At 45.0% G+C, this 17,099-nt stretch overlaps 1 protein-coding gene across 2 annotated transcripts in view; it reads left to right on the top strand.

The window, feature by feature from the left end:
• The window catches only part of NGEF (neuronal guanine nucleotide exchange factor), a 43,717-nt gene that overhangs the window by 7,362 nt on the left and 19,256 nt on the right, over positions 1-17,099 (top strand). The window lies entirely within an intron of this gene.

The raw sequence follows: 17,099 nt of genomic DNA, 5'->3' as shown, positions 1-17,099 counted from the left end.
TCTCTAAACCTTCAGTTGTTATTGTGGGGGCACTTCCGTGGTACGCGTGAACGCTGATGCAGTAGGTGCTGCTGAACTCACTGTGACGGTGAACTGACTAGTCATCTGTGCTTTGCTTTTCACTCGCAGGCTTATCCCACATCTTCATTTTGTAGTCGCTTGAAGCTTGGGTGGGGCTCTGAAAGAAAGCCCTTGGCCCCCTCCTGAAACGGTGTGGGAATCTGGGACTTGCGTCTCTCCCACTTCATCCGATGGTCCAGGCAGACTGCCCGTCAGTTATGCTGAGGCAAGATCACGGAGTCACCTAATAGTTTGTTGCCAGCAAGGAGAAATAAAACATGAACAGTAATAGAAATGAGTAGCTAAGAAGTCTAGCTAAGTGTTCATTTTAGTTCAACCAAGATTGTTTGGGTATTAGAGGGGAAATCTGTGGTACAGAGAGACAAGTTGGTCAACAGCAAGGAGAGAGACTGGGGGCGAGAAATGGTGACCCTGCAGGTGTGTGTCTTCGTGAAAGTTAAAAAGTGGATGCAGAGGGAAAAAGTGAAGAGATTTTTTTTTTTTAACTTGTTCAGCCCAATTCCATCCTCTCTATCCTCTCACGCTCCCTCTCGGCCTCACCCCCCCCACTCCCCTCTACTCACGTGTTCCTTCAAGCCATGCTTGAACTTGTTCCTAGTTGCAATCCTGACTCCAGATGTTCTGTCCTTCTTTAACTCTTGGTTCTCCTGCGCGAGATTCTATAGAAAGGCAAAACTGCAGATTGTGTGTACAGGTAATGACCAAGACTGAGACTAGTTCCCGACGAGGGTTAGCTAACGCTGCCTCGGTTGGTACAATACCTTTGCTCTTCTAGAAGGCTTGATAGCACTCCACTTTTGAAGGGCCACCGAGGTTCCCTGTGCCCTGTCCCACAGACTCAGGAGGGATGGGTTTAACCTCTGACATCACGTGTGACTTGCAAGCGGTGATTTGTAAAGGATGCCACAGTTTTTTTATGAAACTTCTGATGTCAGTAGTGTCTAGTCATCCTGATGGGGCTTATCCCAGCTTCTCACAAAGATACTGGTGAGGGGATGTAAAGAACCACGCACCCCACCAGAAGTGAAGATGCATGGTCGGGGGATCTCCAAGAGGCAGGTGGAACTGGACTGAGGAATGCCACTGAAAGCAACCATGTGGAAGGTGCTGGAAGCCACAGAGAAATCCCCCCACAGGCGGCTGTCCACGAGCCACTGACAGAGCCATCATCCCTAACTTTTTGGGTTTTTTTTTTATCATCCCTGACTTTTTTTCCTTCCAGTTTTATTAAGATATAACTGACACACAACACTGTATAAGTTTCAGGTGTACAGCATAATGATTTGACTTTCATGTATCATGAAATGATGGCCACAAGAAGTTTCATGAACATCCATCATCTTGTATAGATACAACATTAAAGAAATAGAGATTTTTTTTTCCTTATGATGAGAACTCAGGATTTACTCTCTTCCATATGTAACATATGTATACCAGCAATCTTAATTATATTTATCATGTTGTACATTACATCTTATAACTGGAAGTTTGTACCTTTTAACTGCCTTCATTTAATTCCCCCTCCCCATCCCCCTTCCCCACCCCACTGTGCCCCGCCTCTGGTAACCACAGTCTGATCTCCTTTTCTGAGTTTGCTTTTCGTTTTTAAAGTATAAATGACCTACAACACTATGTTAGTTCCTGTTACACAACGTAGTGATTTGGTATTTCTGTACATTTCAAAATGGTCACCTAAACGTTTTGATTAAGTCTAGTTACAATATGGCACCATACAAAGGTATTACATAGGTATTGACTGTATTCCCCACACTGTACATTTCATACCCGTGACTCATTTATTTTGCAACTGGAAATTTGTACCTCTTAATACCCCTCATCTATTTCTTTCCTTCCCTACCCTCCTCCCCTCTGGCAACCACCTATTTGTTTTCTGTATCTATTTCTGTTTTGTTATGTTTGTTCCTTTTTGTTTTTTAGATTCCACATATAAGTGAATCTTTTATACCTGAAAATATAATATTTGTCTTTCTCTGTCTGACTTTTTTCACTTAGCATAATACCCTCTAGGTCCATCCATGTTGTCTCAAATGGCAAGATTTTATTCTTTTTTATGAATGAGTAATATTCCATAGTATATATATATACACCATATCTTCTTTATCCATTCATCTATTGATGGGCACGTAGGTTGTTTCCATATCTTGGCTATTGTAAACAATGCTGCAGTGAACATAGAGGTGCAAATATCATTTGACTTAGTGTTTTCATTCTCTTCAGATAAATACCCAGGAGTGGAATTTCTGGATCATATGATACTTCTATTATTAATTTTTGAGGAATCTCCATACTGTTTTCCATATTGGCTGCACCAACTTACAATCCCACCAAGAGTACATGAGGGTTCCCTTTTCTCCACGCCCTCACCAGCACTTATTATTTGTTGTCTTTTTGATAATAGCCATTCTGACAGGTGAGAAGTGATATCTCATTGTGGTTTTGATTTGCATTTCCCTGATGATTAGTGATGTTGAGCATCTTTTCATGTGTCGTTGGTCATCTGTATGTCTTCTTTGGAAAAATGTCTATTCAGATCCTCTGCGCATTTTTTAATCGAGTTCGTTTTTTGATATTGACTTGTGTGAGTTCTTTGTATATTTTAGATATTAACCCCTTACCAGATATATCATTTGCACATATCTTCTCCCTTTTGGTAGGTGGCCTTTTCGTGTTGTTGATAGTTTCCTTCTTTGTGCAAAAGCTTTTTAGTTTGATATAGTCCCATTTTTTTACTTTTGCTTTTGTTTCCCTCGCACTATCCCTAACTTTGACTTTCATATAAAAGGGATTATACAATGCTATTTCACATTTGGCTTTTTTCACACAATATTACCACCACGGGGCCTTTTTTATAGTCCTCAAAATAAGGAAAAGTGTCTAGTTTCTGGAGGAATACTTGTTTATTTTTTTACCTTGATAATTAGAGAAATAAATTTAAAATAATTTGGAAAGCTTAGAGATAAACCCCAGTAGAACTTAAAACATGGTATAAACCTTCTCCAACAACAAGCCAAAAGCAGAGAAAGCAGGGATCTTGTAATAAAAGGAAAGCAAACAGTAAAAAAGCACAAAAAACAAATAGCATAAAATAAGGTGGCAGGGACTTCCGTGGTGGTCCAGTGGCTAAGACTCCACGCTCTCAATGCCGGGGGCCCGGGTTTGATCCCTGGTCAGGGAACTAGATCCCGAATGCCACAACCAAGAGCCGGTGCAGCCAAATAAATAAATTAAATAAATAAATAAATATTAAAAATAAAATAAGGTGGCAGAGTTCATAGCACATGTATCTGTTATAACCACAAATGTAAATGGCTTAAATCCTCCATTGAAAGGCAGAAATTATCCAACTGATTAGAAAACCAAACCCACGATATTATCATACAGATTACAATTCAGGACAAGAAAAGTTACCAAAGGGAACAATGAGTCACTTTGCATTGTTAAAGTTTATCACTTTATTTTTTAAAGTTTTAAAATTAAATAAGCTACTCATTAATACATTTTCATTATTTAAAAAAATGCAGACAACGCACACGTGTGCAGGCCTTTTCTTGGCTCCTGGGTTCTCACTGGAGGACCAGCTGTGTTCACTTTCTCTCTCCTGGTAAATCCCAGTCATAAAGTGCGGTGTGATTTTGGACTTTAGACACTTGTGAAGACTCTTAAGTGCAAAATCCTTAGAGATCTTTATGATGTTTTCCCCCATATTTTACACTTGTTTATTCAAGAGCAGTTTGATTTTGCTTTTGGTTTTCAGCAACTTGCCTTTAACCGGCCTCTTAGAGCTTTCAGCTTACTTTTCATAAAAACAACTCTCTTTGTACTGACAATTCTTTAGTTTTTATCCAGTAAGGACATAATTGCAGAGCAAGTACGACTGGCTTGCATAAGTTTAAGGACAAACATGGGGCGCACAGGTGGGGAGAGAAGTGTGCAGGTGGCAGGTGGAGGGCAGCCTGTGCCCGGCCCTCAGCGGGTCTTCGCAGGGCTTTGCAGGGAAGCAGTGCACGTGACCCCGGGCACGTGGGTCATGTGGAGCTGGGTTAGGAGAGCTTCTGTGTGCCTGCATCTTCACGCCCGTGGGAGACCACAGCTGTAGGATAGATGCCCGGAAGTGGAATTGTGGGTGAACAGTGAAGTGCGTTTTCAGTGGTGGTGGATACCACCAAATCGCCGTTCAAAAAGGCAGTTCAAATTTCACACTACGGCAGTGCGAGAGGCCATTTTCACGCACCCTCCTAACCCCGTTAGCAAGCTTCTTGACTTTTGCTCTAATCTGTTGGATGAAAAATCATATCGTGTTTTAACCTGCCTGTCCTTGATGACATAAATTGAGCATCTTTTCTTATGCTTATTGGCTGTTTCCATTTCTTTGTCTATGAATTGCCTGTTCTTTGCCCATTATTCTATGGGGTTTTTTTTTTTTTTTTAATTTGGTTTTATTTATTTATTTATTTATTTATGGCTGTGTTGGGTCTTCATTTCTGTGCGAGGGCTTTCTCCAGTTGCGGCGAGCGGGGGCCACTCTTCATCGCGGTGCGCGGGCCTCTCGTTATCACAGCCTCTCTTGTTGCGGAGCACAGGCTCCAGACGCGCAGGCTCAGTAATTGTGGCTCACGGGCCCAGTCGCTCTGCAGCATGTGGGATCCTCCCAGACCAGGGCCCGAACCCGCGTCCCCTGCATTGGCAGGCAGACCCCCAACCACTGCGCCACCAGGGAAGCCCTCTATGGGGTTATTTATGTTTGTCTTCTTGACTGATAGCATCTTTTTACATATTATGGATATGATTTGTTTATATGTTTCAAATGTTTTCTCCCACAGTAAAAACATAGGGAGGTGATGTAGCACAGAGTTTATGCACACAGGCACAGGAGCCCAACTCCTTGGGTTTGAATCCCAGTTCTGCTACTTCTTAGCTGAGTGACTTTGGGCAAGTCACTTAACTTCTCTGTGCCTCTGCTTCCTTATCTGTAAAATTGAGCTCATACACAGGGTTGTGAAGATCAAATGCGTTAGTACAGATAAAGAGCTGGCAACAGGCTGACATTCTTCAACAAAAAGTTGTATCTTTTTCCACTTAAAAATCTTCTCTCATTTTTATGGAAAATCTGTCAGTCTTTTTATTTATTTAAACCTGATCTTCTGGATGTTGTGTTGTACGATTAGGAAGGCCGTTCCCAAGAGGTGCACTTTACAATGAAAAGATAACTATGATAAAAGTATCTTGAAACGGAAGCCAAACAGAGCAGAGTCTGTCAGAGACATGAGCAGAAGCTGTGGTACACGCTGTACTGTTTCTGTAGCAGTGGGACATAACAGGGATATAAGGAACCTGAAAAAAATGATGAGATTGACTTCAAATATTTTCACTGATCTTTGTACTCTCTAAAGCTGCACTGCCCACTTTGGTAGGCCCCTGCCACATGTGGCTCTTGAGCACTTGACACGTGGCTAGTCCTAACTGAGGTGTACTGTGTGTGTAAAATACACACCAAATTCTGCAGATTTAGTACAAGGAAAAAGCAAGTAAACTATCTTATTAATAATTTTTATATTACATGTTGACATAATATTCTGGATATATTGGATTAAATAAGAGATATTAAAATTTCCCCATTTCTTTTTACCTTTTTTTAATGTGGTTACTAGAAAATTTAAAACTGAATATGAGACTTACATTATATTTCTGTTGGACAGCACTGCTCTAAAGAGAGGCAATATTTTATTTCCCAGTGTCCATAGATACCACCAAAAAGCAGCCGTATATTAAACCATAAGAAAAAGCTCAGTGAATATTTATTAAAATTGTATAGGCCATAATCTCTCACTACAGTGCACTGAAACAAAATAAATTTAAACAATGTAAAAACCTCAAATCAGAAATGTTTAAAATGTTCCTAACTTTTGAGATAGGGAAATAAATTTTATAATTACAGATATTTCAAAGATAATGAGGAGGGTACTACATTTAAAAATATATGGAATGCCGCCAAAGCTGCATTTGGATAAAAATTCACAACCTAACATGCTTTAATTATTAAATAAGGAATAAAGGTAAGTTAAATGAACTAAGATGGCAGCTTGAGACATTAGGAGGAAAACACACACACAGACACACTCCTAAGGAAAGCAGGCAGGGTCGAGATCCGAAAGATACCGTGTAAAAGTCTTGGTGAGATGAGTGATTTTCTAGGAAAATATACGCTACAAAAATTGACTCAAAAATAAAAAGTAAAATAACCACCAAAATATACCAGTAACTTTTAAAAAATCTACAAAAGAGATGTTGCACCCAGATGACGGAATTGTCCGAAATGGTCAAAGCACAGAAGAGTCCCGTGTTGCTTAGAATAACCTGGAACACTGCTGTCCAGCAGAACTTTCTGTCATGTTAGAAATATTCTATGTCTGCGTCTTCAATAGTCCGTAGCCACATGTGGCTACTGAGCATTTGAAATGTGGCCAGTGCAGCTGAGGAGCTAAATGTTTAATTCTACTTAAACTAAAATTAAGCCGCACATTGCCAGCATATCGGTCAGTGCAGTTCTAGAGCGGGGATCATCAAACTTAAAGGGCCACTTTGTAAATATTTCAGGCTTTGTAGGCCATACAGCCTCCTTCACAACCACTCAGCTGTCCATTGTAATATCATAGCAGCAAATAGACAATGTGTAAAGGAATGGACATGACTGAGTTCCAGTACGACTTTATATAGTTACAGGTGGCCAGCCCTGACCCCTGGTCTAAAGATAGAAAGGAGGGAAACACAAATTATTTGACGGTAATATAATATTAGTAACTAAATCTGATCATTAGAGCACATATACATTAAAAACAAAATCCACAGTTATAGATAATAACTTCAACACTCCTTTCAGTAATTAGTAGAAGTAGGAGACAAAGTCAGTAAGGATCTAAGAGGAGTTGAGTGCCATCAACCAACTGGAACTAATTAACGTGTATAAAGCACTCCACTCAACCATAGCAGAATACACATTGTTTTCAAGGACACAAGGAACATTCACCAAGATAGACCACACCACACTTTAACAAATTAAAAGAATTTAAATCATACAAAGTATGACCTGACCATAATAGAATTAAACTAGAAATCAATGACATAAAGATAACAGGAAAACCTCCAAGCACTTGGAAATCAAGCAGCACATTTCTGTGGAAACCCTGAGTCAAAGAGAAAGTCTCCAGGGAAGTTAGAAATAAACTGCCCCTCTTCATGGATGATATGACTGTGCACATAGACAATCTCAGGGAATCTACAAAAATTCTTAGAACTAATAATAATAATAATACACACTGGCTAAAAATAACTAAGTACAATACGAAGTGCTGGTGTGGATGTGGAGTAACTGGAGCTCTCATACATTGCTGGTGGGATTACAAAATGGTACAGCTGCTCTGGAGAACTGTTGGCAGTTTCTTATAAAGTGAAACATACACTTACCTGCAGCCCAGCAATCCGAGTCCTGGGTGTTTACCTAGAGCAGTGTCTCCACAGCAACACTGTTGACATTTGGGCTGGAGCATCCTTTGTTGGGGGATGCTCTCCTGTGCATTATAGGTTTAGCAGTGTCCTTGGCCTCTGCCACCAGATGCCTGTAGCACCCCTACTCCCAGTCGTGACAACCAAAAACGTCTCTAGACCTAGCTGAATATCACCCAGCAAAAATAGTTGGTGGTTGAGAACCACTACCCCAAGGAAACAAAAACCTATGTTCCCACAGAAGCCTGTACATGAATGTTTATAGTAGGTCTATTCATAATTGCCCACAACTGGTAACAACCCAAATGTCCTTTAACAGATAGATGGATAAACAAACTCTGGAACATCTGTACAATGGCACACTACTCAGTAAGAAAAAGAAATGAACTGTTGATACACACAACTCAGATGAATCTCAGAGGCATTTTGCTGAGTGAAAGCGGTCAGAAAGGTTACACAGTACGTGATTCCATTTGTATGACATTCTGAACATGACAAAGCTATAGGGACAGAGAACAGATCAGTGGTTGCCAGGGGTGAGGGGCAGGGGTAGGCTGTGACTAGAGTGGGAAAGCACAAGGGGTTTTTTTTTTTGGAGTGATGGAACTGTTGTGTGTCTTGGTATAGTACTTGTTGCAAGAATCTATAGATGGGTCAAAAGTCATAGAACTGTACAGCCCCCAAAAGTCAATTTTACTGTACGTTCATTTAAAAACTAAAGCATTGTAAAAAGAGTTAGATGTCTCCATTTTGTTAAATACTCTTCTGGCCTCTCCCCCAAAATAAAACATAGATCTGTCTCACTCTGAATTAAGGCAGCAATTTACATAAAACATAAGTAAATCAAATCTGGAGATACATTAAAAGAATAACATTGAGCACAGAAATTACTGCAAAGATGGTAATGTTTGAAACCAAAATTTATCATGTTAATAAGCCAGAGGAGAAAAATACCCTGACCTTCAAAGGGGTTCAAAAGGGGAGTAAAACATCAATTTCTAAACAAAACTCAGAAGGATACTTTCTGAAATTTACAAAGAGTATCTCAGATCTATAACCAGCCTCCTACTTAATGAAGAATCTTTGGTGGCAATAAAGGTGAGAGGACAATGCTTGGTAACCCTGCGGTTGCTCTGGAAGCTGCGGCCAGGGCAAAACAATGAGAAAAGGAACAAGAGACAAACCCATAAAGAAGGAAGGTCAAAACCACCCTTACCTGCCAGTGACAGCTGCCTACTTAAAAATCCCGAGGGAGTAAAAAATACTGGATCTCATAAGGCAGAGCAGGGAGGTGGTGGATTATGAAATAAACCTGCAAAAATCAGTTGTTTTTGTATACATCAGCAAAACTCAGGTTTCCATCAATTAGAAAGCTCTATGGATAAGAAAAAGATAAGCACCTTAAAGAAAAATGGGCAAAACAATTCTCACAGAAAAAGTGGCTGGTGATTAAATGAAAAAAGGAAAAAAGTCAAACTCACTGGTAATGAAAGAGGTACAAATTAAAGCAACATTGAGGCACCGGCATTTCAAAATGGCAGAGACTTTTAAATATAAATATATTTAAAACCTAGCGTTGGGGGGATTTTTAAATGACTTCTCTCGAACACAGCTGATGGAAAGAGTATAGCAATGCTTGTATTAACCCCCTTACAAGAATATGTTTATTTACCGTCTAGTGTTTCTGTTTCTAGAAGTTATCTTGAAAAATAATCAGAAGTGTACACGAATACTTATTAGGCTTTCCATTCAAGCAAAAATTAGGGGAAGAATGGAGGAAGAACCCTAAATGCCCAATTATAGGGAATTATTTATTTAGTAAGACAGTGTACAACTATACAAAGGCACAAACATTAAAAAGCATGTTTTTAAAGAATGAAATGAAATGTTTTTCATTTCAAAGAATGAAAGAATAACATATTGTTTTTAAAATGCAGGATAGAACATTACATGTATAGAAGAGTGGGCATAGAAAATAAAGATATTTAATAAATTGTATTTTTGTCATTTCCAATGGATCAGATCAAGATATTTAAGTAAGTTAGGATGACCTAAGAATAACCGCGGTCACGTGCAGTAGTGAACAGCACAGGGCACACGGGCTTCAATGCATCTCTCTCTGAGTCTTTATAGCCTGACTTTTCATATTTATTTTAAAGAGCTTAATGTGAGTTTCTATTTTCTATTTTGTTAATATCTGGCAATGAACACAACACTGAGATCTTCAGACTTTATGTTCCAAATCAGTGACTTCTGCATCAGATCATCTTTTCATTTATCAGAGCAAGTCGGGCAGCTTGTACTGGCAGCTCAATCTGTTGTTGGAACACCTCTTTCTTTAGCTACAAAAGCAGCAGGTCCCAATGAACTACTGTTCACACAAGGAAAAGACCCCCAAATGATGGCCTTTTGGTGGGCCTGAGTCTTAATCAGTCACTGAAGAATCAGGATTTAAGAATAAAATTGTATGTTTTCCACCTCCTTTTTAAAGTAAAAATTAGGCAGCTGAAATTGCAAAGTGTTGTCTTAGATGTCGTGTAGGATTTTCTTGGTTTACTTTTTGTTTTTTAACTTACTCTGAAGCGCTTGGTTCCCACCCTCCTATTTGGAATGGTTTCTCAATTACTGTTTCAGAACACAATGGTTTGAGAAAATAAGTAGACAGATATTCAAATTATAAAGTTAGGAAGGGGGCAGCTGGGGAAGGGTCGGGTGTTCAAATGGGGGAGGTGGGGACAGTCACTGCGATAAACCTACAAACTCTCGCCACAGCTGACACCGTGAGAAACAAAGGAGAAGCTGGAGGTGCTGCCCCAGCAGCGTCCCTGGAGCAGTCGCTCCTGCCGCTGGCGTGGGTGGTGCCCCCAGATCAGATAAAGACGGACTCCACATGGTCCCTGATCTTGGGGGGCTGGCTGTGCACAGCTCGAAAAATGAGCCTGGAATGATACTTTGAGCATCTCCACGGAAACAGGGCTACATGTACACTCCTGGGGTGCGGTCCACGCAGCCTGGCACTTGTGGTGGCACCGCCCCTACGTGCCCGAACTAGACTTCCAGCCTCGTCCCCCTGGGAACGAGGAGGGAGTGACTTCCCAGGGAGCTAGCAAGTTTGGATATAACTCACAGTCCGAGTGTGCTCAGCCTCTGAAATCAGACTTGTATTTTTGTTGTTTTTCAACTTGTTTTCACAACTAACTTAGAACTGAAATATACTTACTTTTTTTTTCCAAAAGAAAACAGTCCATTTTAGAAGGAAATTACTTACGGTTTTTAACATGATATACTTCTATCAGAAAATTGAATCGTGATTGTTATTTTATTTACCAACCTTCATTGAATCATATATTTCTCTCTGTAGGATAAACCCTAACAATTCAGCACATTAATCCCGAATTCAGAGGGGACAGGGCTCTTTGCCCCATGCTTTAAGGCGGACAGGAAACATCACCCAAAATATCAGATAGCTCCCCTTCTATTTGATTTAGAAAGCAAGCGCCTATACCTACTTTAGCAAAGTGACAGTGTTACCATGTGTCATTTTTAAAGTAAATTTTTTGGATAAATAATTTATGCACCTGATATAAAGTTGAAACAGAGCAAACAGAATTACAGCGAAAATAGTTTCCCCCGCCAACCCCTGGCCCTCAGGGCCAGTATGTGCGTGCTTGTGCGTGCGTGCGTGTGTGTGTGTGTGTTACACAAATGGTAAACTCTATGTACACCGCTGTGTGCCTTGCTTTTTTTTTTTTTACTTAGCAAAATGTTTTGACAGTATTTCCAGATCAGCCCAGAGTTCCCCATTCTTTTTTTTCTTTTCTTTTCTTACTTTTTTTTTTTCTAGTTTTATGGACCTCCATTGTTTATGATGTTCCATAATTTATTTAACCAGTCCCCTGTTGACGGACTGCAACTAGAAATGTTGTGTATCAAGGATGTTCATTGCAGCGTTATTTATAGTAATAAAAGACAGAGCTGTGCGATGGAATACTATGGGAACTGCGAAGTGGAACTGTTGGGTTCAAGGTTACATACTTTTTAAATTTTGAGAAGATATTGCCAAGTTGTCTTCACACTTCAGCTGTGTGAGAGGGTGCTGGTTCCCTATCACCAATGTGGTACAGCATCCAATGAGTTTATGTTGACCAGCGTTCAAGATCATAAATGATATTGTGTTGTGGTTTTACTTTGCATTTCTCTTGTTGTGAATGAGGCTGGGCATCTTTTCAAGCATGTGTCTTTTAAAATTTATGTCTATTTTCGTGTGTACTTTTTTGTAAGTTATCTTATTAACCAGGTCATCTTGAGAAAACGTCACAATTGGCTTGTGATGTGTGTGAGCTTGCCAAGGCTTGGGTTTGGGCAGCTGGTGGTGTGGAGGCGCACCGGGCCCCCCAGGGCCTGCATGCCAACTCACATTTAATGTGTGATCCCTAGTTCCACAGCCACCCCGGGACTAAGTTGTCATCACCCTGGGTGACGCTGAGGCCCCGTGGCCCCCGTGGAGGCCCCTGGTCTTGGCACTTCTTGCATTTCCCGCACTGACTAGAGACCACGCTGCAGCAGAGCCTGGGCTCTGGAATCCGACTCCATCGTAATTATTCGAGGATGAGAGAGGGGCTCTAGAGGCTGCTTCTTAACTCAAAGCCTTTTCGGAGTCGCTTCTGTCCATCCTAATGCCTCTGGGGTATGAATTACTCTTCTAGCCGCAGAAGTGAGGGAAGCTTCGCGCATGGACAGTAGGAGCACGTGGGAAGCAAGGTCTGGCAGAGCGAGGAAGCACATCCACCCAGGGTGGCCGCTGCTGGCAGCAGAAGGGCTCAAGGCCCAAAGCAGAGGGCAGGCGCAGCCTCTGGCGGAGGACGCCACTCCCCGGCTCCTGCTGACACCCCCAGAGGAGAGCGGAGGCAGCTCGCCTGAGTGGCTGGGGCAGCCTCAGGCCCTCGGGGGCCACGGGTTTGTCTTTGGGGTCTGTGGTCTGCACAGGGCCTGAGCATCTTAAGCACAAGGCTCAGCCTACAGCCAACCCAGGTGGTCGTAACTCCCACCAGCACAAGGGCACAGAGCCTGCGCTGTGACATACCATGGCCTCCGAGGCAGCCTGAGCCCGAGGAGGGACCCCCCAATCCCCCCACCAAACCCCTCGGCATTCTGGCCCAGCTTTCTCTCCATCTCCTCCCACCCTCCAGGCACTAACAGCGAAGTCTGGCATCGGGCAGGTGCCCTAACGCTTAGCACTCAAGGTGATAAGTGCGAAAGAAAGGTACCCGGGGAGGGTTTGGGGCTGGGGGCCCCCAGCCCTGGCACCAGGGGTCCTCAGACTCTGCCATGCCTCAGAACGACCTGGGGATCTTGTTAAAGGACAGGTTATGCGGGGGACTGGGGAGGTTCCTGGGACTCTGCATTTTCACAAACACCTGTGGTCGCAGGACCAGGCTGAGAAATGCTGGGGTTTTTTTTTTTTCCTTTTTGCCTGGCTAAGTCTTATTGGTTCTTTGACTCTGACAGCCCCTTCCGGAAGCCTTCTCTGGCTGCCTGCCTCCCCATCTCCCCCTGCCATGGCAAAGCCCCCTCCCACTGCACCGTGGGCATCACTGCAGAGCTGTCATTGGCTGTGCCCAAGCCGCCGCCTCCCTGGTGTGTCTGTGTCCTTCTGTGTCCCCAGCATCAAGCCGAGCCACTACCTGGAGGTGGCTCTGGGCACATGTCTGTGGAATGAGTGAGGTGGGGAGGGCAGGACAGCATCACGGACCCCAGCCCCCCAGCAGCTGTGGTCTCCTGAGCCGGCGACCTCGCAGGGGCAGGGATCAGCTCTTGGTCATCTCGGGAATCCCCAGTGCCCGCAGCCCCCAGCCCCCAGCTCTTGGGAGGTGCTCAGTAAACACTTGGAGTTTCCTGTGTGCTGCACCCAGGCCAGGCCTTTCAGGAAGCCACCTGGTAAAGGAGATGGGACATCGGACATTCAGGCCAGCAGGAGCCAGGAAAGGAGGACGAACGACGGGCACAGCTAACAGTGTCCTTGTAAAGAGACAGCCAGCAGGAGCCAGGAAAGGAGGACGAACGACGGGCACAGCTAACAGTGTCCCTGTAAAGAGACACAGACGGCCCCGAGGAGGACAGGTCTGGGAGCCGAGCCTTTGGGTGGAAGTTGTGAGTCGTGGCACGACTCACCCGCCTGTACGACCCATCGACCCGACGCCAGGCCTGGTTCGCATTTGAGCACTGGTTTAAAGGTTTTCTCTTAACAAACGTATTATCAAGCACCTACTTGAAAGCACCATGTAAAGCTAAAAAGATGATTAAGAACCTGGAAAGAGCCTAGGGTGGGAAGGAAGGGGCTTCTGCGTAAATAACAGCAGACCAAGACCGACCTGCAAGGAGATGGGCTACCAGCCTGGCGCCACTGCAGGCCCGCAGGCTCACGGGAAAGCCTGGGCATTTCTGTGGAAGGGCGTCTCTAGCAGAGTGGTCAAGACACAGAGCCCTGAGGTCAGAAGGATGGGGTGCGAACCTTGGTTTTGCCACTCACCGGCTGTGTGGCCCCGGCCCTCTCATCCACACAGTGGGGACGGTTGGGTGACCTCCAGGATTGTGAGGACGGAGGGAGGTGACACATTGGAAGTACTCAGCATTACACCAGGCACGGGTTAGGAGTTGGACAAATGGCAGCTGTTACTATTATTTGCCCGCTGGTGCCATTTATCTCTGATAACCCTGCATAGACAAGGTGGAGAGAACAAGGACATTTATGGCCACTATTTTTTTTTTTAATTTATTTATTTATTTTCGGCTGTGTTGGGTCTTCGTTTCTGTGCTAGGGCTTTCTCTAGTTGCGGCAAGCGGGGGCCACTCTTCATCGCAGCGCGCGGGCCTCTCACTGTCGCGGCCTCTCCCGTTGCGGAGCACAGGCTCCAGACGCGCAGGCTCAGTAGTTGTGGCTCACGGGCTTAGTTGCTCCGCGGCATGTGGGATCTTCCCAGACCAGGGCTCGAACCCGTGTCCCCTGCATGGGCAGGCAGATTCTCAACCACTGCGCCACCAGGGAAGCCCCTTATGGCCACTATTTACCAATGAAGTGTCACACCCATCAATGTGTCTCAGACAGGAAGGTATTGACTAAGAGAGAAATGTAGCCAAGAGTTTCCTGGATTTGGAGAGAAAGTGATGCCCAAACTGGCAAAGGGGCATCGCGGAGTGCTCAGCAGATCTTGCAAAACAGCCTTTTTCTCCCCGGTGTGATTTTTTGGAAGCAGTACATGCTGTTTTACAAAATATTGATGAACAGCCATCATTCTGGTCTGAACCTCCCCAGTGACCTGGGAGCCTCCTGCAGAGAATGTCTCCTTTCTCTGGACTCTGGTCCCAGGCCTCGTTTACAGCAGTTTGGAATAATGTCTAGCGTTGCCTTGTTCCTTGAGGGATGTGTGTCCTGTGTCAGGAGGGGCCCCCCGCCCTCGCCCTCCAGTCCGTGACCTGGTCAGATGGGGGGTGAAGGCAGCATGGACTGAATGTCCAGCCCGGAGGATGGAGAGGGACAGAGTTCTTGGAGTTGGATGGGAAAGCAGGTGGTGCCTTAGCCAGCTTGGGCTGCCATAACAGAATACCTCAGACTGGGTGGCTAACCCACAGACATTTATTCTCATAGTTCTGGGGGCTGGAAGTCCAAGATCAAGGTGCTGGCAGGGTTGGTTTCTGGTGAGGCCTCCCTCCTTGGTTTGCAGGTGGCCACCTTCTCACTGTGTCCTCACATGGTCTTTCCTCTGTGTATGTGCATCCCTTACACAGAGGTGTGAGGTGTCTGTTCCTCTTCTTGTAAGTTCACCAGTCATATTGGATTAGGGGCCCACCCTTACGAGCGCATTAACTGTAATTACCTCTTCAAAGGCCCCATCTCCAAATGCAGTCACATTGGGGGTTAGGACTTCAACATATGAACTTTGGGGGACACAATTCAGTCCATAACAGGTGGGAAAACGCAGGCTACCTGACAAGATCCTTTCTGTACATCGGCTCAGACAAGAGCTTAGTCCCGGCCACTGCAGACAATCTGTCCTGGAAAGAACCTGGGATGCAGGCAGAGGTGAAGGTGCCTCCTGGGACCCTTAGGGGTAAGGGGATGCTTTTGCTTCCTGGCTCTGCCAATGACACACCAGACAACAACAGTAGTGAAGGGAGGTGGTGGGTAGCGTCTGTCCTCGGTCAGCCCGCTTTTGTCTCTGACCCCTGGTGACTCAGGCCACGCAACAGCGTCATAATAAAGGTTATGGCATCAAAGACCGCCGTGAAGCATTGACACCAAGGTCAGGAAGCTGAAACCAATCCAAACCAGGATAGAATGACCACACACGGGGTCCATAGAGAATCCTGAATTGTAAGAAGGAGACGGTGCAGGTAAAGGACAAGGCAAAGGACTGTTCAGCCTTGAGCTTTGCTGATGCTGTAAGAAGGAAGGACCCATACCAATGCGGACATCAGGGTGGAGTGTGGAGGCCGATGATGTGAGCTGCCTGCCCGGACCATGAGGACCCGCGTGGAAAATGAGATGCCACAGGCTGAACTGTCTTAGATCACAGGAAATTGTGGGTCAGTAAACTGAGTTCTTAACGGACAGCGCTCTTTGTGTGTTAGGGGCTGTGTTTTTCACTTTCTTTGATCAGAAGCAGACTTTTCTTGGTGTCCTGGCTTCCTCTTTCATCCCCTTGCTGATGGGTCAGGGGTCTCTTCTGTTTCTTCAAATGCACTGCTTGACTAGGGTGGTCCAGGTGGGCCTGACTCAGGGCCATTCCGGTCCCAAGGCTGCATGAGGGCCCTGAACCTAAACAGCACCGAGGCCTGGGCTGCATCGGGAGAGGGGTCCTGGTTCCGTGCGTCTGTGGGGCATCTTCTGTTCCGTGGGGTGCGGGGCTGGCCTGGGGTCTGCAGGCTCGGAAGTTTCTGGGCTCCCCCAGGGAGGGGGAGATGCTCACCGACCAAAGGTGAACCCTGTCAGCTCATGAGACTCTGTGGCGATGGTCTCAGCTGCAACTCCGGCGATTTCTCTGATACGTTGTTTCCTTTTTTTGGAGAAAAATCTAAGTTTACTGAGAAAACTATAACCCAGTTCTTCCGAAGCCTGTGGGGCGACAGGCACGGCTTCTCATCCACAGGCCGGCGGGGGAAGCGGCGAGAACACGTGCGGAGCGCAGGAGCATCGAGCAGCCCCGGGGACTCCGGAACACAAGGCTGTGTGGTTCTGGTCCACACGGCGGCCAGCAGGGTGGACTTAAGACTGTACACAGAAGCCTGCTCTGCCCCCACGTGACCCCTCTAGTGGCCTGGCCGCCAGGGCCCCTCCCCCAGCTCCCTCTCCACCACCCCGTCTCCCACCTCCACCTGGTGTCCACACCCCTGCTCTGAACGGGTCATACTTTGGGACTCAGACCCAATGTCACCTCCTGGTACAGGCCCTCCTTGACCCCTCTGGCTGGAGCTCCATCCGTGAAGCACTTGAGGTCCTG

This window comes from Balaenoptera physalus (genome assembly GCF_965194825.1).
Source record: "Balaenoptera physalus genome assembly, chromosome: 6".
In the NCBI taxonomy this organism is placed as follows: Eukaryota; Metazoa; Chordata; class Mammalia; order Artiodactyla; family Balaenopteridae; genus Balaenoptera; species Balaenoptera physalus.
This window is presented reverse-complemented; position numbering and strand designations above follow the sequence as displayed.